Source organism: Leucopleurus acutus, assembly GCF_964270905.1.
Source record: "Leucopleurus acutus genome assembly, chromosome: 11".
Taxonomy (NCBI): Eukaryota; Metazoa; Chordata; class Mammalia; order Artiodactyla; family Delphinidae; genus Leucopleurus; species Leucopleurus acutus.
This window is the reverse complement of record NC_139152.1, coordinates 77,378,694-77,405,665: the sequence shown is the minus strand read 5'-3', so window position 1 is coordinate 77,405,665 and position 26,972 is coordinate 77,378,694. Positions and strand designations below refer to the sequence as shown.

The 26,972-nt window shown below is 41.9% G+C and overlaps 1 long non-coding RNA gene across 1 annotated transcript; it reads right to left on the bottom strand.

Moving 5' to 3' along the window:
• Nucleotides 1-2,898: 2,898 nt before the first annotated feature.
• On the bottom strand, nucleotides 2,899-18,923 carry LOC309968749. Its single transcript, XR_014326595.1, has 4 exons — nucleotides 18,832-18,923; nucleotides 17,407-17,507; nucleotides 4,924-5,104; nucleotides 2,899-3,313 (listed from the first exon to the last, which is right to left on the bottom strand). It is a non-coding gene; the product is annotated as an uncharacterized lncRNA (long non-coding RNA).
• Nucleotides 18,924-26,972: the final 8,049 nt, after the last annotated feature.

The window sequence follows — 26,972 nt, the reverse complement described above, 5'->3', positions numbered from 1 at the left end:
ATAACTTAGCCAAGGTCATGCAGCTAGTAAGTAATGGAGCTGGGATTTGACCTCTGCAGTCTGACGGGAGGGACAGGGATGAATCCTGAGCTGGGAGTTAGGTGGACTGGAGGCAAATCTCAGCCCGAACACTCACTAATCAGTTGACTTTGAAACAGCAACTTAACTTTTTGCGGTCGTGATTTCTCTACCTCTTAAATTAGGGAAATAGTAATATGAAAAGTAATAGTATCCCTACAACATCAGGCAGTTGTTGAAGGCCAGCTGGGACAGTGTTTATAAAGCACCTCCCACATGCCTGGCCCAGAGGAGATGCTTGCCGAGTGTCAGCTACTGTTGTAATGACAACATCCCGTGTGGCCACAGTCTGAGCAGCTGTCTGGAATAGAGTCACAATACGGTGGGCCACTGGTCAGTCTCTTCTGCTCCTCACTGGAGTTTATGGGGAGACCTATTCCCTTGCTGTGGTATCACACATCTAATAGCGCAGCCCAGGTAACCGAGGGCAGCCCCATTTCCATTCCCCAGGATACATGTGGGATGGGGGGGCTCCAAAGCAGGGTCCCCTCCATCCCACCACCACCACCATGACAGCTTTTCCCTATGAGGCATGCCTCTCTCATCCCCCAGAAGCCTATTAAGGCTTCTCTCTTTGGGTCAGGCCAACCTGGCCTCCTATCTGCAGGTCAGAGAACAAGGGGATTAACAGCGCAGGAAATCTCTGCTGTCTGCATGCACGCCCTGCTCATCGCCACTTTCACCCCGAGGCAAAAGAAGCTACTGATTTTCCGAATCATCGTCAACAACAAAAAAGTTCCATAGAATCATGACAACCAGCTCCGTTGTATTGTTCAGATGCCAATTCTTTGAAAATCCACAATCCTCTGATGACAGCAATGTGGGTGCGGGTGAGTAGGGTGAGTGGATGGGGGAACAGGTCTTAGGGTTGGATATAGTCTTAGGTTTGGTTTCAACCTGCCTCCAGGGTAATATTGGCCTAGATGCTGCCATCATAGCTTGAGGACTCATTACTCCCTAGTGGTCACTGTGGGTTTTACCAGATAGAACAAAGAGCAGCAAAAGATACAGGAACAGTGTTTAGCTAAGGAAACGGCATTTCCCAGGGAAACAGCATCCTGTGAACTGTCTCAGCATTTTAGGTCTTTCTGAGATGTTCCTGTTTTCATCCTTCCTCAGTACTTCCTGTTTCTCTTTCACTTAGTTTCTTTCTCCTTCACTATGCCTATCTCCCTTTCTTCTTGATCTTTCTCTCCCCTTCCTTGCTGCCCTCCTCCTTCCCTGCTTTCCTCCTCTAACAGCTATGATCCTTCATATGTGTTGAATCTGTATTGCTGTTCCCTGTTATTAACAACTAGGACAATTTATCCCCCCAAATAGAAGTGACCAGATTTAACAAATAAAAACACAGCACCCAGGTAAATTGGACTTGTAGATAAACTTATACCAAAAAGATTATTTGTTGTTTTTCTGAACTTTAAATTTACTTGGGCATCTGATAGTGTATTTGGCAGCCCTACCACCAACTAATTGTAGGTCAGTGTGGGTCTCGAATAATGTTTGTCCTGTGAATCAGTGGCTTTTAGAAATGAAATAGATGTCCCATACTTGCTCTGTGGTAAACTTCATAACGCTATTATTATTTTTAAAAGGTGAGGAACCAATATTCCCTGAACCCTCCACATAGCGGTTTTTGATTTCTTGCTTTTTTATAATGCCTACATCTTTAAGGAGTTTTCTTTGAAGGCAGCTGGCCTTCTTAGGGCATCCCCAAGCCTGGCAACCCCTGGGCAACCCCCCCAGAGGCTGGAGAAGGCCATAGCTCAGAGAGCAAAGAGTTCCAAGTGGTCAAATTTCAACAGGAATGTCAGGCCTCTGTGAGGGGGAAGGTTACTTCTGCAGGGGGTGAGGGGAAGGGCGGCTTATAAGATTTTTCTCTCGTTATCACATCTTTGCCTCTTATTTGCTGTATCCCCACAGTCACAGTGTGCGTGGGGTTGGTGGGGTGGAGTGGGGAATACTCGCCCTTTCTTATGTTCCTTTGGCGCTATTTGAGAGTGAAGCTTACAACAGAAGGAGTGATGGCCAAGGCTCCCCAGATGACACTGAGGTCAATCACTGCTGACAGTTAATACCTAGTTAATACCTGGCCTCCAAGCCGGATAGCCTTCCAGTCCGCTGGTGGCTGAACAAACACAGCAGGCATTTAAAGGTCACGGGGTTGCATGAGGTCAGCAGGGCCCGACCTTCTGAAAGGTGTGGTCATCTCCCCTCCACGCCGAGAACGTTTTTAAACGACTCCAGAAGCTACAGCTCCTCTTCCCCAAGGCACTGCCAGGGCCTGCAGCCAGGCCCTGCCGTTTCTGAGTGGCGTGGTCCAGGCCGGGCTTTCTGCTCTCCCTGCTGGAGGCCCGCCATCCTTATTGAGTGTATTTCCAAGAAAGCAGTTGACAGGCTTGGCAGTGCTATTCCTGGAAATGTTCAATAGGCCATCTTCTGGCAGGGGCCGCTGCTGACGGATGGGTCGGAAGGGGAGACCACGTGCTCAGCGCCATCTCCACCCTGGCCTATTCCCAGGTGCCTCCGAGCAACAGCCGTCCCCAAATACCACGGGCTGTCAGCTGTGGGGGGCGCTGCGGGCCTCTGCGGGACTCACTTCCTCCCTGGCAGGGCAGCTGCCAGCGAGCTTGCTGCTAAATGAAGACAGGCGTCCTGTGACTATAAATTATAACACACAGAAGCTCCAGCTGATGCACTGCCTGTCCCGCAGGAAACTCCACAGGGGACACTTGCCCGCTGCCAAAGGGCATTCTAGACAGTGGCTTCAGCTCTTGTGGCAGCCTCGGGAGAGAGGCCAAGCCTGTCGCTGGGCAGAGGAGCCCTGGCAACTCCCAGAGGTTGGAACTTCGTCTGATGTGGGGCGCAGTCCCGACCTTGGCTTTTCTGCCTCTACACTATTAACCTTTAGGGCCAGATACTTCTTTGTGGGAGTAGTCTGTGCACCGTCGGATGTATAGCAGCATCCTTGGCTTCCGCCTACTGGATGCCAGTAGCACCTGTACCTGTGCCCTCCTCTGCCAGTTGTGTCAACCAAAAATACCTCCAGACATTTCCAAATGTCCCCTGAGAGGTAAAGTTGCCGTTGGTTGAGATCCACTGGTATACAGGAAAGGAGAAGCGGGCCTTTTCAGGGTGATGCCAGAAAGAGACAGACAGAATCGCAGAATTTGGTCTCCATTTGAGCTGTGTGATGCCAGGCAAGTCAGAGAAACCTTGGGTCTCAGTTTTCTTCTCTCTAAAATGGAAAGAAACAGAAGGGCAAACCAAGGGAATGGGGAGATCAGTTGAGATAATGCATGGTAGGCACTTTGATAGGTATTAAAGCACCACAGAGAACATCATAGTAGTAGATTACCTGATGCTTGAATCCTTCCCTACCTCAAAGGGTCTGGCTCCCTTTGAAAGGAAAAAACAGCTGAACATTTATAAAATTCCCAAGACTTTTAAAAAAGAAACAAATACTTTAGAAAGCTTTTCTCTTTATTATTATTTTTTCTTCTGAATTCAAACAAGGTTAAGTATGCTATGACTGCCTGAGGTTAATGAACATGATTTTTTCTTATCTTCCTTGAAAGAGGTTTTGTATCTTTTCTTTTTTTTTACCAACACCCTAGAAATTGCACCCCTCCAGTGAAAGAACAGAAAGTAAGAATGGGAGGGTCCTTCTATTTTCTTCATAAAATTAGTACCTTTTTCTTTATAATTTATAACAAAACCAATAAATGAAACCCCACAGCCCTACAGAAAGACACTGTTGCTTTAAATGAGCTTTGCTGTTATATAATTCTCTGGCTGACTTCACCCAGCCAGCTTTCAAGGAACTGTAAAGAAATCTTTAAACACTAATATTTCTCTTATTCACACTGGCAGGAAAACACAAAGGAAATGGACAACCTGAACTACGTCAATGGTAAAAAGTGAAGAGCCAAGTCCTTGACAACTGGGCTACGTATGCCACCCCCGCTCCCCTGCACCGGCCCTAGTCTTGGGGTCCTTGTCAAGCTCCAGGCAGCCATGGCCCTTCCTTTGTGGCTGTTGTCCATTGGAAGATCCAAGGCCACATGTGCTTTGGGAAACAAGATACTGTAATTAATCAAAGAAAACAAAAACAGCTTCTTTTCCATAATGGGCCCATCGAAGGGCTTTTCTAGGAAAACTCCGATCAAGCTGCTCCTTCTATTTCCCTAAAGGCTAACAGCCAAGGGACAGGGCTGGAGGGGTGTGTGAGGAGGTATCCATGGAAGTTTATTCCCAAATAGTCCCTTCCCAGAAAAAGACTTCATTGTGCTAACTCAAACCGCTGAGCATCAGCTAACAGCAGGGGCCCCGTGGAAGAAATCAAGTCTCCTCTTTCTGAGGCATCACTGATCCTGCACCGACCCAAGAACTCACCTTCTTCTACAGAATTATTCTGATCAGACAGGATTCCCAGAGGGGACCTGGGAAGTGAGACTCTGAACCAAACTAATGAGGAAGTGTCAGAAAAGGCAGCCAAGCAGCACTGTTGTAAAACCGACTCTTACCACATGCTTACCTTGTTAGAAGTAAACACAGTGTAATTCTGGCACAGTGGTTCCCCCTTACCTGGGAGGGATACATTTCAAGACCCCCCAGGGGATGCCTGAAACCTCGCATAATACTATATTTATATACTATAGATAATATGCTTTTTCCTACACGTAAATAGCTGTAAGAAAGTTTTGTTTTTAAATTAGGCACAGGAAGAGAATACCCCAATTGCCAGCATCACTACCCTTGTGCTTTGGGGCCATTATTAAGTAAAAGTAAAGTTACTTGAACACAAGCACTGTGATACTATGACAATTGATCTGATAACCAAGACACTAAGTGACTAACAGGTGGGATGCGCTGGACAAAGGGATGATTCTCGTCCCAGGCAGGATGGAGCTGGAAGATGCGAGATTTCACCACGTGACTCAAAATGGCACGCAATTTAAAGCTTATGAGTTGTTTATTTCTGGGATTTTGCATTTAACATGTTCAGACTGAGGTTGTCTGTGGGTAACTGAAACCATGAAAAGCAAAAGCATGGATAAGGGAGGGGTTACTGTGCTAGGTAAAGACAGGTAGGGTTGGGACTAGGGTGAGGAGGGTGAGGCATCACCTCTGGTGCAAAATTTAAAGATACCAAATAAACCCAGCCATCAAATAAATAATATAAATAACATTGTAATGCAATATCAAAAAATCAAAATTAATGTCAAAAATTCATGATGAACAAAATATCAAAATTTAAAGACAGGATCTGGTTTCACAAGTATTGTGTGTTCCCGGTGACCAGCTGGACTCATAGGTCTCGGTGAAGCAGGGTAACCAAAGGAGCCAGGATTCAGAGTCAGAGACAGAAGATCAACCTATGGCTATGTGGCTTTCAGCATATTCCCAGCCTCTCTGAGTTCTGGTTCTCATTTGTAGAGTGGGCTTAATATTGGCCTCACCTGCCTCACAGGGGTTGTTAGGACCAAATGAGGTCTTGTTCACGAGAGCATTTGATAAACTGTTTATCTTTGAAAAGATAAACAAAGTAACCTAAGGCATCCTTGAAATGGATAACAGAAAGTATAATAATAATACTGGTAATTGTAGTAGAAAGTGATATGGGACATACTTGGGGAGGGAAGGAGAGAAAAGGCAGGAGAGAAGAAAAGGGTGGAGGGGTAGGGTAGGCTGTGTGCTGGGAAGTGGGAGGAGCCCTGATTCCAGATTCTGACCTGAATTCAAGTCTCTGCTCAGCTATTTACAATTTGCAGAACTTCGGCCCATTTTCCAGCCTCTCTGAGCCTCAGTTTTCTCATTCTTAAAATGGGGACAATAATGGATTGACCATGTGAAATAATGTGTGCACAGCACCCAGTATGGTCTGGTACAAACTAGGTGTTAACCCCTTTCACCACACACACACACACACACACACACACACACACACACACACACACACACACACACACACACACCCCTCCCTGCGTGATTACACCCACACCCCAGACTTCTCCCGTGAAGAGTAAAGAAAGGGTAAGAAGGAGAGAAACAGGAGAGAGGAAGGAAGAATATAAGCCAAGATTGGAGGAGGTAAGAGAATAGAATAGAGAGGGGGCAAAGAGAGAGGAAAGGAAGGAGGAAGGAAAGGAAGAGAAGAAAGTGGGCACACTCAGTAGATACAGATGGTTTTACTACTTTTTCCCTTTAACCTTCCTACTAGCTTTATAAGTGATTGATCAGTAGATTGCTTGCTGTCCTAAGCTGAGAGCTCTCACAGGCAAGTCAGTTCAAGTTTCCTAGGAAACACCCATGGAAAGAATCAAGCTCAACAACATATTTAAGATTTACCTGTGATGACACACATACCTCTGATTCTTTTGTTTTACCTGTAGGATAGTTTAGAACATACCTCCGTTTACATATCCATTCTCTCAAGGGTAGACATTTAAGTTGTTTAAGGGTGCTTCGATTGTAACAGTAATACTTCATTTCTTAAGTTGGGTGGAAGGTATGGAGAAGTTCAGTATACTAGTTTCTTGTTTTCTATGTCTGAAACAGTTGAGCTCATCTAGAACTCCTACTGATTTGGTCAAACTTCCAGGCTTTGCTCTTCAGTTCAAGACAGGTGGGATTTCTGGGGGTGGATGAAGCACATCCACATGAAGGGTCTGTGTAGAGCGGGCACACTGCCGGAGTCTGCCCAGCAGCCACACTGCCACACAGGGGGACCATGCGCCTAGTGGCTCTGCCTGTCCAGGGGAGTGAAGGTCAAGCCACACTGACTGAGATGCAGCTAGAAGGCCTGCAGCTTCCCAGACAGACACCGCTACCTGAGATCTTGCCCTGCCTGGAAGCCCAAGGCCAGGCCCCACAGGCAGTTCCAGACCCAGTGCTGGGATTCTGTGGAAGCCTTGGATGAGAGATGCTGAAGGGAAAACAGTTTTCTCCACTAACATCTGAGCTCCTCTGAATCAAATCTCTGTACCTTTCATAATGGAACAAAGGGGGAAAATGTTTGTAAGCGTGGGGGGCTGACAGTCACAGTTGATCCCCTACAAGTCAGTCTGTGCCTTTCCTTCCTAAGGAACTGGAGACATAAGAAGTGCCAGGAATCCAAAAGAATAAATCTTCTGGAAACTGTTCCTGTTTGCCTTTGGAATGTTTTGATCCTTCAGTAGATTTGTTTCTTAGAGACTGTTTGCTTTGGCTACAATCAAAATTGGTCTGCATTCCCCAGCATCCACCTGCTCTGTGGGGTGATTGTCTTCCCTCAAGCAGCTATGAGGGCTGAGTACCTGCCTCCAACAGACAGCCTGTTACACGGACAATCCACTAAATCATGACTTGGGGCTGGGATCTAGGGCAGGGACTAGGGTGAGAAAGTGAGGTGTTCACCTTGGACACAAAGGTTAAGGGGACATCCAAAAACTCAGAAATTGAGATAAGTAATATTTTAATGAAACACTTTAAAAAATCAAAATTAATGCAAAATAATCCATGATGAACAAAATATCAATATTTCAAATAAAGATGGGGTCTATACAGAATTAAAGGAGCAATAAAAAGTTTTACAGACAAGCAAAAGCTAAAAGAGTTCACCACCACTAAACCAGCCTTATGAGAAATGTTAAATGGAGTTCACTAAGCAGAAAAGAAAAGGCCACAATCGTCTTAGAAATAAGACAATTATGAAAGGAAATATCTCACTGGTAAAAGCAAACAATAGAAAAGGTAGTAGATCAATCACTTATAAAGCTAGTAGGAAGGTTAAAGGAAAAAATGTAGTAAAATCATCTATATCTACAATAAGTGAAGAAAGACACAAAATTAAAACATGTAAAATGTCAAAAAAATAAAATGTGGTGGGGGGTTAAAAGTTAAAATTATATGGCTGTTATAATGTGTACAAGCTTAAGAGATTGTCAACTTAAAAAATATATATATATACACACATACACACACACACACACACACCCCTACCTCTTAGTAACCACAAACCAAAAACCTATAATAGATACACAAAAAGTAAAGAGAAAGGAGTCAAAACATAACACTAAAGACAGTCATCAAACCACAAAGGAAGAGAGCAAGAGAAGAAAGAAACAAAGAAGAACTAAAAAAGCAATCAGAAAACAAAATGGCAATAAGTATCAACCTATCAATAATTACTTTAAATATAAATGGACTAAATGCTCCAATTAAAAGACACAGAGTAGCTGAATGGTTTAAAAAAAAAAACCCAAGATCCATATATATGCTGCTTACAAGAGACTCACTTCAGATCTAAAGACATACACAGGGTGAGGGAATAGAAAAATACATTCCACGAAAATGGAAATGAAAAGAAAGCCGGGGTAACAATACTTACATCAGATAAAACAGATTTTTAAACAAAGACTCTAAAAAGAGACAAAGAAGGGCACTACATAATGATAAAGGGATCAATCCAACAGGAAGATATAACACTTATAAATATATATGCACCCAACATAAGAACACCTAAATACATAAAGCAAATATTAAAAAGGGAGAAATTAATAGTAACACAATTATAGTAGGGGACTTTAACACTCCACTTACATCAATGGACAGGTCATCCAGACAAGGAAACATTGGCCTTAAATGACATGTTAGATCAGATGGACTTAATATATATATGGAACATTCCATCCAAAAGCAGCAGAATACACATTCTTATCAAGTGCACATGGAACACTCTCAAGGATAGGTCACATGCTAGGCCACAAAACAAGGCTCCATAAATTTAAGAAGGCTGAAATCATATCATCTTTTCTGACCACAATGGTATGAGACTAGAAATTAACTACCAGATAAAAACTGGAAAAAACATAAACACATGGAGTCTAAACTATACTAAAAAACCAATGGCTCACTGAAGAACTCAGAGGAAATAAAAAAATACCTTGAGACAATGAAAATGGAAACTCATTGTAAAATCTATGGGACGCAGCAAAAACAGTTATAAGAGAGAAGTTTATATTGATACAGGCCTACCTCAGGAAACAAACAAACAAAAAATCTCAAATAAACAACCTAACCTTACATCTAAAGGAACTAGAAAAAGAAAAAAAAAAAACTAAGTTAGGTGAAGGAAAGAAATAATAAAGATGAGAGCAGAAAAAAATGAAATAGAGACTAAAAAAATAATTAAAAAATATCACTGAAACTAACAGGTGGTTCTTTGAAAAGATAAACAAAATTGATAAACCTCAGCCAGACTTATCAAAAGAGAGAGAGAGAGAGAGAGAGAGAGAGAGAGAGAGAGAGAGAGCCCAATCAATAAAATCAGAATGAGAAAGAAGTTACAACAGATATCACAGAAATACAGAGGATCATAAGAAATTACTATGAACAATTATATGCCAACAAATTGGACAATCAAGAAGAAATGCATAAATTCCTAGAAGCATACAATTCTCCAAGACTGAATCAGAAAGAAATAAAACAGCTGACCAGACCAATTACCAGTAATGAAATCTAACTAGTAATAAAGAAAAACACCCAACAAAAGTCCAGCATGAGATGGCTTCACAAGCAAATTCTACCAAACATTTAAAGATTAGTTAATACCTATCCTTCTCAAACTATTCCAAAAAATTGAAGAGGAAGGAATGCTTCCAAACTTATTCTGCAAGGCCAGCACCACCCTGAATCCAAAACCAGACTAAGACACCACAAAAAAAGAGAAAATTACAGGCCAATATCACTGATGAATATGAAGGCAAAAATTCTCAACAGAATATTAGCAAACAGAATTCCTTTAAAAGGATCATACCACATGATCAAGTGGGATTTATCCCAGGGATGCAAGGATGGCTCAATGTCTGCAAATCAATTAATATGATATATCACATTAACAAAATGAAAGATAAAAGTCATATGATCAATCTGAAAATGAAATCAAGAAAACACTCCCATTTACCATTGCAACAAAAAGAATAAAATATCTAGGAATAAACCTACCTAAGGAGACAAAAGATCTGTATGCAGAAAATTATAAGACACTGATGAAAGAAATTAAAGATGATACAAATAGATGGAGAGATATACCATGTTCTTGGATTGGAAGAATCAACATTGTGAAAATGACTCTACTACCGAAAGCAATCTATAGATTCAATGCAATCCCTATCAAACTACCACTGGCATTTTTCACAGAACTAGAACAAAAAATTTTGCAATTTGTATGGAAACACAAAAGACCCCGAATAGCCAAAGCAATCTTGAGAACGAAAGAAGGAACTGGAGGAATCAGGCTCCCAGACTTCAGACTATACTACAAAGCTACAGTTATCAAGACGGTATGGTACTGGCACAAAAACAGAAAGATAGATCAATGGAACAGGATAGAAAGCCCAGAGATAAACCCACGCACATATGGTCACCTTATCTTTGACAAAGGAGGCAGAAATGTACAGTGGAGAAAGGACAGCCTATTCAATAAGTGGTGCTGGGAAAACTGGACAGCTACATGTAAAAGTATGAAATTAGATCACTCCCTAACACCGTACACAAAAATAAGCTCAAAATGGATTAAAGACCTAAATGTAAGGCCAGAAACTATCAAACTCTTAGAGGAAAACATAGGCAGAACACTCTATGACATAAATCACAGCAAGGTCCTTTTTGACCCACCTCCTAGAGAAATGGAAATAAAAAGAAGAGTAAACAAATGGGACCTAATGAAACTTAAAAGCTTTTGCGCAGCAAAGGAAACCATAAAGAAGACCAAAAGACAACCCTCAGAATGGGAGAAAATATTTGCAAATGAAGCAACTGACAAAGGATTGATCTCCAAAATTTATAAGCAGCTCATGCAGCTTAATAACAAAAAAACAAACAACCCAATCCAAAAATGGGCAGAAGACCTAAATAGACATTTCTCCAAAGAAGATATACAGAGTGCCAACAAACACATGAAAGAATGCTCAACATCACTAATCATGAGAGAAATGCAAATCAAAACTACAATGAGATATCATCTCACACCAGTCAGAATGGCCATCATCAAAAAATCTAGAAACAATAAATGCTGGAGAGGGTGTGGAGAAAAGGGAACCCTCTTACACTGTTGGTGGGAATGTAAATTGATACAGCCACTGTGGAGAACAGTATGGAGGTTCCTTAAAAAGCTACAAATAGAACTACCATATGACCCAGCAATCCCACTACTGGGCATATACCCTGAGAAAACCATAATTCAAAAAGAGTCATGTACCAAAATGTTCATTGCAGCTCTATTTACAATAGCCCAGAGATGGAAACAACCTAAGTGTCCATCATCAGATGAATGGATAAAGAAGATGTGGCACATATATACAATGGAATATTACTCAGCCATAAAAAGAGACGAAATTGAGCTATTTGTAATGAGGTGGATAGACCTAGAGTCTGTCATACAGAGTGAAGTAAGTCAGAAAGAGAGAGACAAATACCGTATGCTAACACATATATATGGAATTAAAAAAAAAATGTCATGAAAAACCTAGGGGTGAAACAGGAATAAAGACACAGACTTACTAGAGAATGGACTTGAGGCTATGGGGAGGGGGAAGGGTAAACGGTGACAAAGCGATAAAGAGGCATGGACATATATACACTACCAAACGTAAGGTAGATAGCTAGTGGGAAGCAGCCGCATAGCACAGGGAGATCAGCTCGGTGCTTTGTGACCGCCTGGAGGGGTGGGATAGGGAGGGTGGGAGGGAGGGAGATGCAAGCGGGAAGAGATATGGGAATATATGTATATATATAACTGATTCATTTTGTTGTGAAGCTGAAACTAACATACCATTGTAAAGCAATTATACTCCAATAAAGATGTTAAAAAAAAAAAAAAGTCATATGATCACCTCAATAGATGCAGAAAAAGCTTTTTGACAAACACTCTTCACAAAATGTATATAGAGGGAACATACCTTAACAGAATAAAGACCATATATGACAAATCCATGGCCAACATCATACTCAGTGGTGAAAAACTGAAAGCATTTCCTCTAAGGTCAGGAACAAGATAAAGATGCCAACTCTCACCACTTTTATTCAAACTAGTATCAGAAGTTCAAGCCACCAAAATCAGAGAAAAAAAAATAAAAGGCATCTAAGTTAAGTAAAACTGTCACTGTTTGCAGATGACATGATACTTTATTGAGAAAACTAAAGACTCCATCAAAAAACTATTAGAACTAATAAGTGAATTTAGTAAAGTTGCAGGATACAAAATTAATATACAGAAATCTGTTGCATTTCTATACATTAATAATGAACTATCAGAAAGAGAAATTAAGAAAACAATCTGATTTACAGTGCGTCAAAAAGAATAAGATACGTAGGAGGAAGTCTAACTAAGGAGGTGAAAGCCTGTACTCTGAAAAGTATAAGACATTGATGAAAGAAACTGAAGATGACACAGACAAATGGAAAGATACCTTGCTCACGGATTGGAAGAATTAATATTGCATACCACCCAAGGCAATCTACAGATTTAATGCAATCCCTATCAAACTACCAATGGCATTTTTCACAGAACTAAAACTAATAATCCTAAAATTTGTATGGAATCACTAAAGACCGTGAATAGCCAAAGCAATCTTGAGAAAGAAGAACAAAGCTGGAGGTTATACGCTCATGATTTCAAACTATACTTCAAGGCTACAGTAATCAAAACAGTATGGTACTGGCACCAAAAGGACACATATATCAGTGAAACAGAATTGACATTCCAGAGATAAACCAATGCTAATATGGTCAATTAATATGTGACAAAGGAGGCAAAAAAATGTTGAAGACAGCCTCTTCAATACATGATGCTGGAAAAACTAGACAGCTACATGCAAAGGAATAAAACTGGACCACTTTCTCACACCATGTAAGAAAATAAACTCAAAATGGATTAAAGACTAAAGATATTATGTCCTTGTGCACACTGCTGTGTTTAAAATAGATAACCAACAAGGACCTACTGTATAGCACTGGGAAAAAAAAAAGAGTATAGCTCTATGCTAAGTAGTATGGATGTATAAAAAAGAAGAATAAAATACTATCCCTGGTCTCAAAAAATAAAAAATAAAATAAAGATATTATATCTTCCTACTTAATAGAAGTTTCCACTAAAAATAAAATTTTAAATGCAATATTTTAAAAAAATCAAAATTGATGCAAAAAAATACATGATAAACAAAATATCAATATTTCAAATAAAGAGGGGTCCATGCAAAAGCTCCTGAGTTGAATGCAACTGGGAAGTGCGAGGATCAGCCTTTCCTTTGTGAATCCTGGTATCACCATGGCAGGTCAGGAAAGAAAATGTTCCCTCATCCCAGAAACATGAATCTATCCCACAGCAGGATGGCAGGGTCCAACCTGTACCGACTAAAGCAAGCCACAACCCCACCCCATGGACCCAGGCACAGCTTCAGGCCTCTTCCTCCCTCCAAGCCGCTCAGCCTCCCGCCCCTTCCCCTCCAGGACAATTCAGCCTCTGCCATACATGGATCTATATACATGTTTAATATGGTACATACCATGTATAATCATGCATAAACTATTTACTCCAGAGGTCTTCAGTGGACTGCTGGAGGTCATCTTATTTAGCTCAGTTTTGTTGTTGTTGTTGTTTTTTTTTCAATTAATTACTTAAAAATTGGGACAGCCTCACCAAAATGTCCAAATTTCTAGCCTATCTTTAAAAAGCCAAATTTCGGGCTTCCCTTGTGGTGCAGTGGTTAAGAATCCTCCTGCCAATGCAGGGGACACGGGTTCAAGTCCTGGTCCGGGAAGATTCCACAGGCCACGGAGCAACTAAGCCCGTGTACCACAACTACTGAAGCCCAAGCACCTAGATCCTGTGCTCCACAACAAGAGAAGCCACCACAATGAGAAGCCCATGCGCCGCAACTAGAGAAAGCCCGCTTACAGCAGTGAAGACCCAACACAGACAAAAATAAATAAATAATAAATTTTTTTAAAAAAGCCAAATTTCCAGCTTGAAAAATCTGTAAAAATCCAAATGTTTGGCAACTGATAACAATAACAATAATAATAATTTCCATTATTGAGAATATATTAAATGCTGAGCTCAGTGCTCAGTACTTTAGATATTTTTTCTCTTTTAACTGTCACAGCAATTCTGTACTTACCACACGCATTTGACAGATAATGAACCTGAGGCTCAGAACTCTTAAATAACTTGTCCCAAATCATACACCTAATAAGCAGCCCGACCAGATTCAAACCAGGGGAGTTTGACTCTAAAGCTCGATCTCTCATTCTTCTGTATCTTCCACCATCCTGGGGGCATGGACTAAACTACCGTTTTTCAAGTGTTCCAAGAAGCCTAAAAGGCCCTGTGTGAGTATTAAGGGGGTGGGATGCCCCCACCCCCACCAGGAGGCTGGCTCAGGTCCCAGGGCTCCCGCTTTTATCGGAACAGTTCCTTTTTTTTTTTTTTAAAAACCATTTGATATATTGGAGTCCAGTTCAAGAATTCTTTGAGGAAAGAGAATTCCGCTGCTCAGAAACAAAACCAAAACAAAGCCGCAAACCCAAATTGTCTTTTTATCTCTTCTCCACATACTATGATTTCCTGGATCATCAGGAAAACGTCCTCCTTCTCCCATTCCCAACCTACCAGATCTCTCTCCGCCTTATCGCATCACTCTGGTTCTGCCTTTGGGCATTTGGGTGCTCGTTGGGCCACTTCTTACAAATGGTGAATGGCCAAGTATCCAGCGACTTAGGAGCCATGGAGCCATGGACCTTCCTCACAGACCTGCTGTGGGCAGACAGGGGCAGTCTAAAACTGTGCTGAGGTCAACACAGGGTGGACAAGGGTGATGGGGTGAGGGCAGCAGAAGCTATAATCCACTGAGCCTGGTAGAGAGGCTGTCCCCTTGCTTCTCTTAGGTCTTTTATGGGTCATCATGAATTTCAGTCCTGTCATGGCTGTCTGCGAATTGAGGGTATTCTTTTTTTTTTTTTTTTGCGGCATGCGGGCCTCTCATTGTTGTGGCCTCTCCCGTTGCGGAGCACAGGCTCAGAGGCCATGGCTCAAGGGCCCAGCCGCTCCGCGGCATGTGGGATCTTCCCAGACTGGGGCACGAAGCCGTGTCCCCTGCATCGGCAGGCGGACTCTCAACCACTGCGCCACCAGGGAAGCCCGAGGGTATTCTTTATGCAGTGTCAGGACGGGTGGCTTCAACGACTATACAGGGTAGTGAAAAGAGCCCTGACAGAACCAGAGCTGAGCTCTCTCAGTGTGTGGCGCTTTATGACCTTGGACATATATAAAATGGGCATTGTTTCTCTCTGTATACTTCACCCAACAGTCCTAGGAACACACGGCGACTACTTTCAAAAGCATAAAGTGACATAAGAATGGATATTGTGTTTTAATTACATGTACATGGTCTGATCAAGAAAATCAAGAAAAAGTGGGAGCTTCCAGATCCTCTTTGAAGACAGGATGCTGGAGCTAGCCTTGCCAATGTGATTTCAGCCTTGGATTCAAGGGCCATCCACTTACCAATGACTTCCAAATCCAAAACTCATTCAGATTTCTGTCCTGAGATTCCAACACATGGTTCCTACTCTGTATTGAATAGCTCCACTTGGATGTCCTGCACACTCCCCCAGCAATTTCCAAAATGGAACTCACCCACACCTCTCTGAAACCTGCTCCTTCAGCAGTGTTCTAGTTCAGGAGCTGGCAATCCCATTCATACCTCCCGGAAACCTGGGAGCCATCCTTGACTGCTTCCCTGTTTCATTTCTCATGTTTAATCAGTGTCAAGTTTCTGTGGATTCAGTTCACTCCTCAAGAAGCTCTTGGATCTCTCCAGTCTCTCCGCCTCCAATGGTGTGACGTGGACTAGACCATGCCCATCTCTGGCCTGGATGACTACAATTATCACCTATTGGTTAGCCTGCTTCTGGTCTTGTCCCCCATCCTGAGTCTCATGCCCCAAATCACCATTTAGGTCTTTCTGAAACACACACATACAGATCTTTCTAGAACACAAGCATGATGTTAGCCTCATGCTTAAATCCCTTTGATGGTTTGCAGTTTTTCTCAGGAAAATCCTAACTCTTTAACCTGCATGGCAAGGTTAGCCCCCTGCCCATCTCTCCAGCCATCTCTACCCTCAATACTCCAGCCAAACTGCATTTCTTTCAGTTCCCCAAACACATTCTATTTTCTCACTTCTACCCCTTTGCACATGTTCCTCCATCTGCTGAGGATATATACCCCCTGTGATGGTTAATTTTATGTGCCAGCTTAACTGGGCTAAGGAGTAAGTGGTAAAACATTATTTCTGGCTGTGTCTGTGACAGCGTTTCTGGAAGAGATTATCATTTGACTCAGTAGACTGAGTAAAGATCTCCCTCACCAATGCAGGTGGGTACCTTCCAATCGGCTGAAGGTCTGAATAGAAGAAAAAGATAGAGGAAGCGTGAATTTGCTGTCTGCTTGAGCAGGGACATCTATCTTCAGACTGGGACTTCCACCACTGGCTCCCCTGGGTCTCAGGCTTTTGGACTCAGACTGAAGTACACCACTGGCTTTCCTGGTTCTCCACCTTGCAGAGCACAGATTGTGGGACTTCTAGGCCTCCATAACTGTGTTAGCCAATTCCTATAATAACTCCCCTCTTATATACATCTCTGTATACCTCCTGTGGGTTCTCCTTCTCAGGAGAACCCTGACTAATCCACTCCCATCAACTCCTACTCATCCTTGGGGTCTCAGCTTCGATGGCATTTTTTCTAGGAAGCTTTCAATGACCTTCTAAGACTGAGGTAGCTCCCCTTCTGTTGCATTTCCACAAGCACCCTGTCCTACCTTCATTGAGCTCTTACCATAATGCACAGGTTATAATTCCTTGTTGACTTAACTGCTTTCCCCATCAGGCTAAAAACTCCATGAAAGCATATATTCTGTTTTCATTTGTATCCTCTGTACCTAGGTCATAGCCAGGCACCTAGGATGTGCTCAGTAAGTTTTATTTTTCTGACCAGAGTGATCAGACTACCAAATGTATGAGTTGCCTTGTAGCAGAAATATTAAGAATCACTAGCGAGAAAGCGTATGCTTGTTAAGGACAACATTTCAGTCAGATGTGCAAGTCAGACTGTGCTCTAACAACACCAAGGACTGACCATTAACACCTTGGCAATTTGATAACTTCTGTTTCCTAGAAGTCCACGTGTTTTGGGGTTTGTTTATAGAAGTTGTGAAACAAAGTCTCTTTCTATGTATTTGAGAACTTTCTGAGTTTCACTTAATTTCTTCTTGCCAGACTGACACACCTTTAAATCCTTGTTTGAGGCCCTCTGTGTTTTGTTGTGACCTTCTGTAGCCTCCACTCATCAGTGACCCTGGTTTTCAAATCTCCTCCTGATGGCAGTGTCTGAAAAACAGCTGTTATTAAAAGTGTATCCATGTCTGGTGTCCAGAGGTAGGAGAAGCGTGGGGTTTCTATTTTCCATGTTTAATCTACATTTTAACCTCTCTTTCTCCAAAGTTTCCAAACTATGGGCAACTGGTTAAACTATTTTAATTATTGTATCTCCCCACACAGTTTCTCTCATTTTCAAACACAGGTAAATGATTCAGAATGCATCAGACTCTCCCTGGTGTCTGCGCTACAGAAAGTGCAAAGACCCGGATTCAAGACTTAACTCTACCATTTACAAGCTTGGGACCTTGGACCAACTACCTAACCTCTCTGAACTTCATCTTTCTCCTCTGCAAAGCAAGAACGACACCAACCTCACACCTCACTCTCTGCCTTGGGTGTGGGAGGCACTGCATAAATGTTGATGCCCTTCCCAAACAGTTCTGCTATTAATTATACCCATGATCATACAATGGTCTCTGTGGAATCTCCACAGATTGAAATGATTTTCTGGGATAATAAATCTCCACTGTTAGTAGGAGCAGTTGCCATCCAGTCTCAATGTCCATACTCACTAAAGCAGCTAAACTTTTAAGACTTTTAAGACTCCCATTAAATGATAGGGTTGTTTGCTTTCTTCCCTGCAAAGCAGTACTCACACTCTCTGCTCATTCTCGTGGCCTTGGGGAGGGGGAAAACCATCCCACATGAGGGATGACCTCATCTGGACGCTGGGTCCAGAATTGAGTCACTGACCTCTGTGGACGCTGGGCCCAGAATTCAGCTGGACCACCATCAGGGGAAATAAAATCAGACAAAGAGGAAGGGGTGCAATGTGCAAAAGTTGAGAGTCAAAAAATTCTAGAGGAAGCAAAATATAAGAAGCTGGGGGCGTGGCCATCTTAGCTTGGCAGTTGGAAACTGCATAGATTTAGATTTCCCGAAAGTGATTCTTTACCTTTGCCCAGTACCTGGAGTCTACAGAGATTTTTCACAGCTAGTATCTCCTTTCATCCTTACAACTATCCTGAGAGGTTGGCAAATATTTTTATACCAATGTTTTAGAAGAAGAAACTGAGGAGAGTGTGCCCAGATCACACAAGTTTACACAAGATGGAGCTGGGACTTAACCTGGGGCTTCTAAGACCAGTGCTCTTTCTACCACATTCTCCTGCCTCTCATGCAGTTGGGAAAGAGGAAGATTCCAACAAATGTCAGGGGGAGCATATATTCAGGAACCCCATCACAGTGCCACAGAGGGAAAACACGAGACTGGGGTATAAAAGACCTGGCCTCCATTCCCAACCATTAACTCTTGAGATGTCAGTCTCCTTACCTCTGCAAAGAATAGGCAGCAATAAATGATTCAGAGTTCCCTCTTGTGTTTCTATTTCTTGAATGTGTGTCTTCAGTTATTTTAATGTATAACCTAGAAGAAACGCCAAAAAAAATTCTTGGAGTACATCACAAGTTCAGCAGCAACGATGGTACCTTTGACCTGATGTGACCACTATGGCTGAATTTAAAAGTTGAGATTTTCATTCATGGTTTCTTAGAATTAGGCCTCACTAAACTTCAATTAACCTTTCCACATCTCAGCTTTCTCATATGAAAAACAGGGATGACAATACCTTCAGTACAGACAAAAGGAATTTTCTGCTCCTTCCTCCCTGCCATCTTGCTTTTTCCTAGCCTCCCTGCCACCAACCCAAGGGAAAAGGAGTTGCTAATCTGACTGGTCAGTGTCTGGGACCAGAAATAGAACCTTGTACAGTCAGCCCTCTGTACCCATGGGTTCCATGTCTGCAGATTCAACCAACTGTGGACCAAAAATATTTGGAGATAAATTTTATAAAGTTGCAAAAAGCAAAACTTGACTTTGCCACTCGCCAGCAATTATTTACACAGCATTTACATTGTATTTGGTATTATAAGTAGAGATGATTTAAAGTATATAGGAGGTTATACGCAAACACACACCATTTTACATAAGGGACCGGAGCATCCATGCATTTTGGTATCTGCAGAGTCCTGGAACCAATCCCTTGTGGATACAAAGGGACAACTGTAATTGGGGGCAGGGTTGCCACCCCTAGGAGTGGTTCTCTTTCTTTTCTGTTATATACAGTTGGGTGGGCAATAGGACTCAGCCTTCTCTCTGACTCTCCACCTCCTCTATGTAAGTGCCTAAGAAGGTAAGTTATTAGTCACCTTATTTTCTCTGTCATTTTGTCATCTTTCCTCCATGCATCCTTCTAGAGGGTACTAAGATCCCAAGATTTAGATTCAGGAAGAAGTAAGAGGTTCTCTTTAGACCTCAAGGCCTAAGGCATGTGCTTTTATTCACTTTTAATCAAAACCTTAATGGGGATTACTGGATGGTGGCTCAGTTAATAAAAAGCAGTACTGTCTTCTTTGACTCTTTCTAGGAACTGAGGTAGCTAGTCTCCCAGACAGTCCCCCGTGAGCCCCCAAATTCCTGGTGTTCATACCCTTTTGCAGTCCCCTCCCACACTGTACAGGGTTGATGGGTGTGACCAAGAGAATAAGGCATGAGTGATGGTATGTAACTTCTGAACTAGTTGTAAGAGACTCTGTGGCTTCTGTCTTGGTCTCTTGGATCCTTTACTTCGGGGAAAGCCAGCTGCCATGTTTTGAGAAGTCCTGTGGAGAGACCTCTGTGATTCCTTCTAGAGCAAACCCATACTCTTCTCTTTCTGCCCCACCCCCACCCCGCCCCTGCACTGCCCCTGCACTGCCCCAGTGCCCAGCAGCACTCATTATACTTCATCATCCTGATATGAGGCCTTGTCTGACTTCCCCTTGCTCCACGAGGCCAGGAACGGACTATTTCTTACTAGTCTTTGAATCCTCAGTGCCTAGTGCAGTGCCTGGCACAGAGCAGTCTCTCAATAAATGCTTGTTGAATAAACAAATGGAAGGAAATTTAGTTTTATATTGATAATCATACCTCATAGGTAACTAATTTTTTTCCTTTTGTTCAAGTATCAATTTTTAACAGCTTTATTAGAGACAGAATTGATACACAAAGAACTGCATATATTTAATGTGTACACTTTGATAAGTTTGGACATATGCACACACCCGTGATACCTTCATGACAATCAAGGTAACAGACACTTCCAGCACAACACCTCCCAAGGTTTCCTTGTGTCCCTTTGGGGCTTTTGTTGTTGTTTTTGCTTGTTTGTTTTTTCTAGGTAAGAACACTTAACACAAGAGCTACCCATCTAAGTGTGCACTTAACAAATTTTGAAGTGCACGATAGAGTCTTGCTAAGTATATGCACTAGGTTGTGTAACAGATCTCTAGAATGCATTCATCTAGCATAACTGAAACGTTATACCCAGTGAACAACATCTTCCCGTATCCCCCTCCTCCCAGCCTCTGACACCACTATTGTATTCTCTGTTTCTCTAAGTTTGACTTTAGATTCCTTATGTAAGTGGAATAATTCAGCATTTGTCCTTCTGTGGCTGGCTTATCTCAGTGTAATGTCTTCAAGGTACATCCATATTGTTGCAAATGGCAGAACTTCCTTCTTCATTAAGGCTAAATAATGTTCACATTTTAAATGTCAAAAGTATAAGGTTTGAAATTTTTCTTTCAGTAGAAGCCAAATATAGAAATCTATACTAGATTTCATAGACATTTAAGATCACTGAATAAGTCTGTGTGTAGAAATAAGGGACAAGTCTAAAGAAATCTCTGGAACTTAAGTAGGGGTTTCTATTTTGTCTCCAAATTCACCCTCATAATTTTAGTTCTAGTGTGTACCATAGGGTGAATCCCTTCTTCATAATTGGAGAACTTTATTTTTTCCGTTCTGTGTCCATATGCCTACTTAAATTATACCCAGGGTTTATCAAATTATACTCAAGCTGAATATTTTGGCCCCAAAGATGTATTAATTCTAAGTCTCTTACTGTTGCCACTTTGGGGGTAACTGTTTTTACTCAATTTTACAGTCCCCTGGGATTGGTGGATATTAATTCCAAAGACTGAGAGGACCTCTATGAAGCAAAAAAATGGAGGGCAAACCACGAAGGCCAGGCTGACATTTTCTTTGTCCCCTAAATTTGCATTCTCAGAATTGAGCCAAAGGCCCCATGAAATTTGTTCCCATCTTTCTGTACCTGCCTCTCCTTCCCTCAAAAGCAGTCTTCAGAAGTTGATCAGTTGATTTATATGTAGGTACTGAAAGGTTCAAAAACTCAGAAAGAGGCCAAATTTATTTTAAAGATGATTAAGAAGAAAAATGAAGAGTTACCAGAAGGAAGAAGTATAACTAGACATTATACTCATGCTATATCTACCTCTCTATACAAATTTAGGTATGGGTGTGTGTGTGTGTGTGTGTGTGTGTGTGTGTGTGTGTGTGTGTGTGTGTGTGTGTGTATACAAAAACAAAGCAGTCAAACTTCTGTACACAAACTTAAGTGACTGTGTGTGTGTACATACATACATATATGTGTATATATACACATAGGTATATACATATATACAAATACTATACACGCATATATTATTAAATCACCCACTTCTTTGGTATAGGGTACAGAGTTCTCATATTACTCTGGGATAATCTCCCAAGGAGCCATTTTATCTGAACACACAGTTCTATTTATCCAGTTTCTGATGATTAGTCTCAGGGGCAACTTTATGCAATACATACTAGCTATGACACAAGGCTTCTCTACTTAAATCAAATGTCCAAACTGAGATCCAGTAAGACAAACAGTAACTTCTCTTCTGCACGTGCCAGTGTCTGGGTATGTGGGATGGAATAAGACGCTGGTAGTGAGGAAGCCAAATCTTTTGAAAATCTTCATCCCCTCCCTTTTCCTAGATGATTCTGGGATTTAGATGTGCAACAAACAAAAAGAAGAGGGACATTTTCTTGGAAGCTACAAAAGACCAATTTACTTTTTTTTTTTGAGCGCTGCAAAACACACATAAAATAGGACATGTCTCTAAGAAGCTCTGACATATCTATCAGCCATGATCTCCTTTGTGTTAAAAGAAACCAGCCACAGAAATATTGTTGCTGCCAAAAAAGCATTGTCTGCATCCCCTTTCACTTCCTCCCTGCAAGGATGCTTCATCAAATCATCACCAGAAGACAAAATCTGTTGCTTTGGGGCAGACAGTCAACGGAGGTTTGGTTGACTTTGTCACCTTGATGTGGTCACAGAGGTATTAGAGGTTGACCATGCAGCTGTTGGTTAAAAATGATAATCATCTGAAGAAAAGTACACATATACTGTCTCTACTTTCTTGGAACTGGGAGTTGGCTTCCTTGGACCATCTCCCCCTCCTTCCAGCTTCAAAAAAAGGAATTGCTAAATATTCAATTTGGTGTTTGCCTAAGGGTAGCTAAACAAGTCTCCTAGTGAGGTGTTTGTCTTTATTTCTGAGAAGGCAGCCTATCACTCAGTTTGATTCTAACAAAAATAAATCTCCCAAAACCAGTAGGGGAAAGGGGACTTATCAACAAAGGTCAACTAGAATAAATATCATCTCTAGTTGAAAATAAGGTTTTCTGTCAAAGCTACAGGAGCAATTGAAAGGCATAAAGAGATTTTTGGGTTCCAAAGAAGACCCGAAGACTCCAGCTGTCTGGTTGGTCTCCAAACATCAGGGAGTAAAGCAATATTTGAATAGTGTCAGCAAAAGTTTCTTCTTCAGAAGTGTTCCTTGGGTGGTGATGGGGTGTGTGTGTCAGGAATATATGGTGGACCATGAGGGGGTCAAATATCCTGTTCTTATGCTCCCGAATTGGCACTTTCTCAATCATATTCTTAAACTCACAGTTGTTAAGATGATCATGAAGAACGTTAGAAGAAGCAGAATCGGAAAGCAAAACAGGGAGCTGCATAGCCTCATCCTAGGCTTGTTCCCTAACATTAGAATTGGTCTAGAATTCTGTAATTTTTCCCCCTGATCTCCAAAGAGACACCAGTTCCACAGCCAGAGCCAGTGTAAGAAAAAGTGTATTCAAAGCCTTCCTTCGGGGTGTGGCAACTACCTATTTTGCTCCTGGGTCAGAGAGTACATCTGAACTCCAACTGCCATCCCTCTTCTACTTGAAGAAAAAAAAAAAGCTGGTTAGTTCAAGATCATGGACTGAGCCAAGATGGCTACTTCTCCTTCCTCCCAAACACTAGGAAAACGAGATACATAACATAAGACAAAGTCTTAGTCCTAGGTAAGACTGAGTCCTAGAAAATGCCAGTTGAATAGAAACTAAAGAAGTTCTGAGTAGTAGCAGACTGGCAGAAATACCAGAGATGAGAAACACAGCGGAAGGAGGGGGCTGCTGGATGAATAATTCTCTAGCCTGTAAACTTCATCAGAGCAAGTCATCATTTGTCTTATTCATTATCGTATCCTCTCTTCCTTGTATAGCTCCTGGCACAAAGTGGATGTTCAATAGTGACTATTAAATATGAATACACTGGTTTTCCTAAGAGAAAAACAAACTCAGGGTCAGCAGGAGAGAAGTGTATTATGGGATATCGACCGAGGAGTTGAAGCACTGCCAGGCCACTGTCCCCCAAGTTGCACACTGAGGAGCTAGTTATGGTGTTTACCCTCAGGCTCTTAGTAAAGAACCAGCCATGGGGGCCTCCTAGAATATGGATGGGGCCAGACAGAACAGTAGGGCATGGCCCAGGCATTACTGAATTGTTATGTAAGGAAAGGCAACTTGGAACAGGTGTGAAATCCTCTGAGGTGCTCCAAGGGGGAACTTTCCCTACTTGCTTATTTGAGGAATGCCTCCACCCTGCTGGCCCATCGCCCTGCCCATAAACCTTGGGGCACAACACATCTGTCAGTCAGTCATCACATTCCAGGGGCATGCCTGGTAAGGGGTCTTGGAAGAGGACCGTAACAATTGCTCAGGAAATGATATAGCTACAAATACTGATAAATGTACATATGAAAATGAACAACCCACAGGGGCAGACAAGATGGTGGAGTAGAAGGATGTGACCTCACCTCTTCTTATTGAAACACCAAAATCACAACTAACTGAACAACCATCAACAAAAAGATGCTGGAATCTACCACAAAGATACCCTACATCCAAAGACAAAGAAGAAGTTACGGCAAGACAATAGGAGGGGCGCAATAGTGATAAAATCAAATACCACGCGCGCTGGGTGGGCGACCCACAAACTGGAAAATAATTATACCACAGAAGTTCTCCCACAGAAGTGAAAGTCTGAGCCCTGCATCAGGCTCTCCAGCCTGGGGGTCTGGCAATGGGAGGAGAAGCCCCCAGAGAATCTGAAAATGAGCAATCCAGAACCATCAGACCTCTGAACCAAACTCAAAGACTAAAAGCTGAACCAGTGAAGAACCTGTTGCAACAAAAATATAATTGAGGTTTTCTTCCTCTCCTGATAGCAGGGAAAATAAAGGGAATAGTCAACAGGCTAGAGAAGAAACATACACTGGCCTGAAAGAGTTAATTAATCTTAGATGTATTTTAACTGTTACTAATCTGTAGTGTCTGTAATTAGATTTGTCCTTCACAAAGTTAACCTGTCACCCCCCCTAACTTGATGTAAATTACGTTCTGCACCTATTACCCCCTAATTCTGTGTAATTTACATCCTGCACCTGGTATTTACTCTCCCTACACTTTCTTGTAGCAAATCACCCCTTGTAGCTGTTTGCATTTCAGAAAGAAGGTCATAGGCCGATAACCCACAGACAAAAGGACTCAATTATGGGGCTGCCAGGCCCAGTTACCAGGCTGCCTGACGCCAGCAGTGACTTTTAAAATACTGCAAGAAGAAGAAAGCAAGACCTTCCCCACTTTGATCCTTATCACTTACCCTGGACTGCAAGTTCCCCCTATAAGATCCCTGTCATTCCTCAGGAGACAGAGGCACAGTTCTTGAGGCGCTAGCCTGCTGTGTCTTCCCTTTGCCTGGCAGAGGAATAAAAAAGCCTGTCTATTTCTTTTCCTCCAGATCTCTGTGTCCCTATTTCTATGCAGCATTGGTGAACAGGGAGCCAAGGTTTTTGGCAACAAACTGACATCTGAGGAATGAGCAAATGTAAGAAGCCTTGAAAATATTTTATTTAGTACCTGAGATACAATGGATAGCACATCCATTAAACAAGAGTCAGCTGCCATAGAAAAAGCAGCAATCAGAGAAAAAGAAAGACAACTTAAAAGTTAAAAATAATGATGAACAAATTCTAAAACTCAGTGTTGGAGGTGAATTACAGAATAGATACAACTGAAAAGAGAAGCAGTGATTTGCAAGACCAAATCAAAGTATTTTTCCCTAAACATATAGCAAAAAAATCAAAGAAAAAAATTTTGAGAGAAAAGAAATATGGAAGATTCAGATGGAAAAATACCTGTTTAGTAGGAATTCTAGGACGTAATGGGGGAAGTGAGACCTGGCCCTCCCCACCATGACTCCCTGGAATAGAGCTCCTGTGACTTACTGTTTTGCTGAGAAGAGGGTCTGGGGAGTCCTGCCTCAACAACTCCCTATTTGTTATTTCTGATGAACAATCTTCAGTCATTCTATCTTTATTCTTATGTATATGTTGTGTCTTTTATTTGGCTGTTTTTGAGATATTTTTCTTTATCCTTTCTTTTCAGCCATTTAACACAATGATGTGCCTTGATATGAATTTCTTTTACGTATTTTCCTCCGGGGTTTACTGGGTTTCTTAGACTTATGGACTGATATTATTAAGCAAATTTGGAAAACTTCAGCCAAAAGTTCCTTAAATACTTTTTGCCCCATTAGTTCTCTCCTCTCCTTCTGAATAACACGTATGTTAGATTGCTTATTTTCCAATAGTTAAGTGAGGCTCTGTTCATTTCTTTTCAAGTTTTTTTTTTTTCTCTTTTCAATTTGGTGATATTTGTTGACTTTTCTTCAGGTTCCCTGATCTTTCCTTCTGCCATCTCCAAACTGATGTTAATCACACCCAATGTTTTTTCAGGTATTCTATTCTTTGAGATATTGTATTTTTCAGTTCTGCGATTTCCATATATTTCTTTTTGTTTTTCAGCATTTTCATAACTTTCCCCAAATCCCCATGTCTTCACATATTATATCCACTTTTGTATAAATTATTTAACATATTTATAATAGTAATTTTAAAGTCTTTTTTTTTTTTTTTGCGGTACACGGGCCTCTCACTGTTGTGGCCTCTCCCGTTGCGGAGCACAGGCTCCCGACGCGCAGGCTCAGGGGCCATGGCTCACGGGCCCAGCCGCTCCGCGGCATGTGGGATCTTCCCGGACTGGGGCACGAACCCGTGTCCCCTGCATCGGCAGGCGGACTCTCAACCACTGTGCCACCAGGGAAGCCCTGAAGTCTTTACATGCTAATTTCAACGTCTGCTTTGTCCGTGGGTCTCCTTTGATTTGGTTTTTGTTTTTTGGTGTCTTTATTATGGGTCACATTTTTCTGC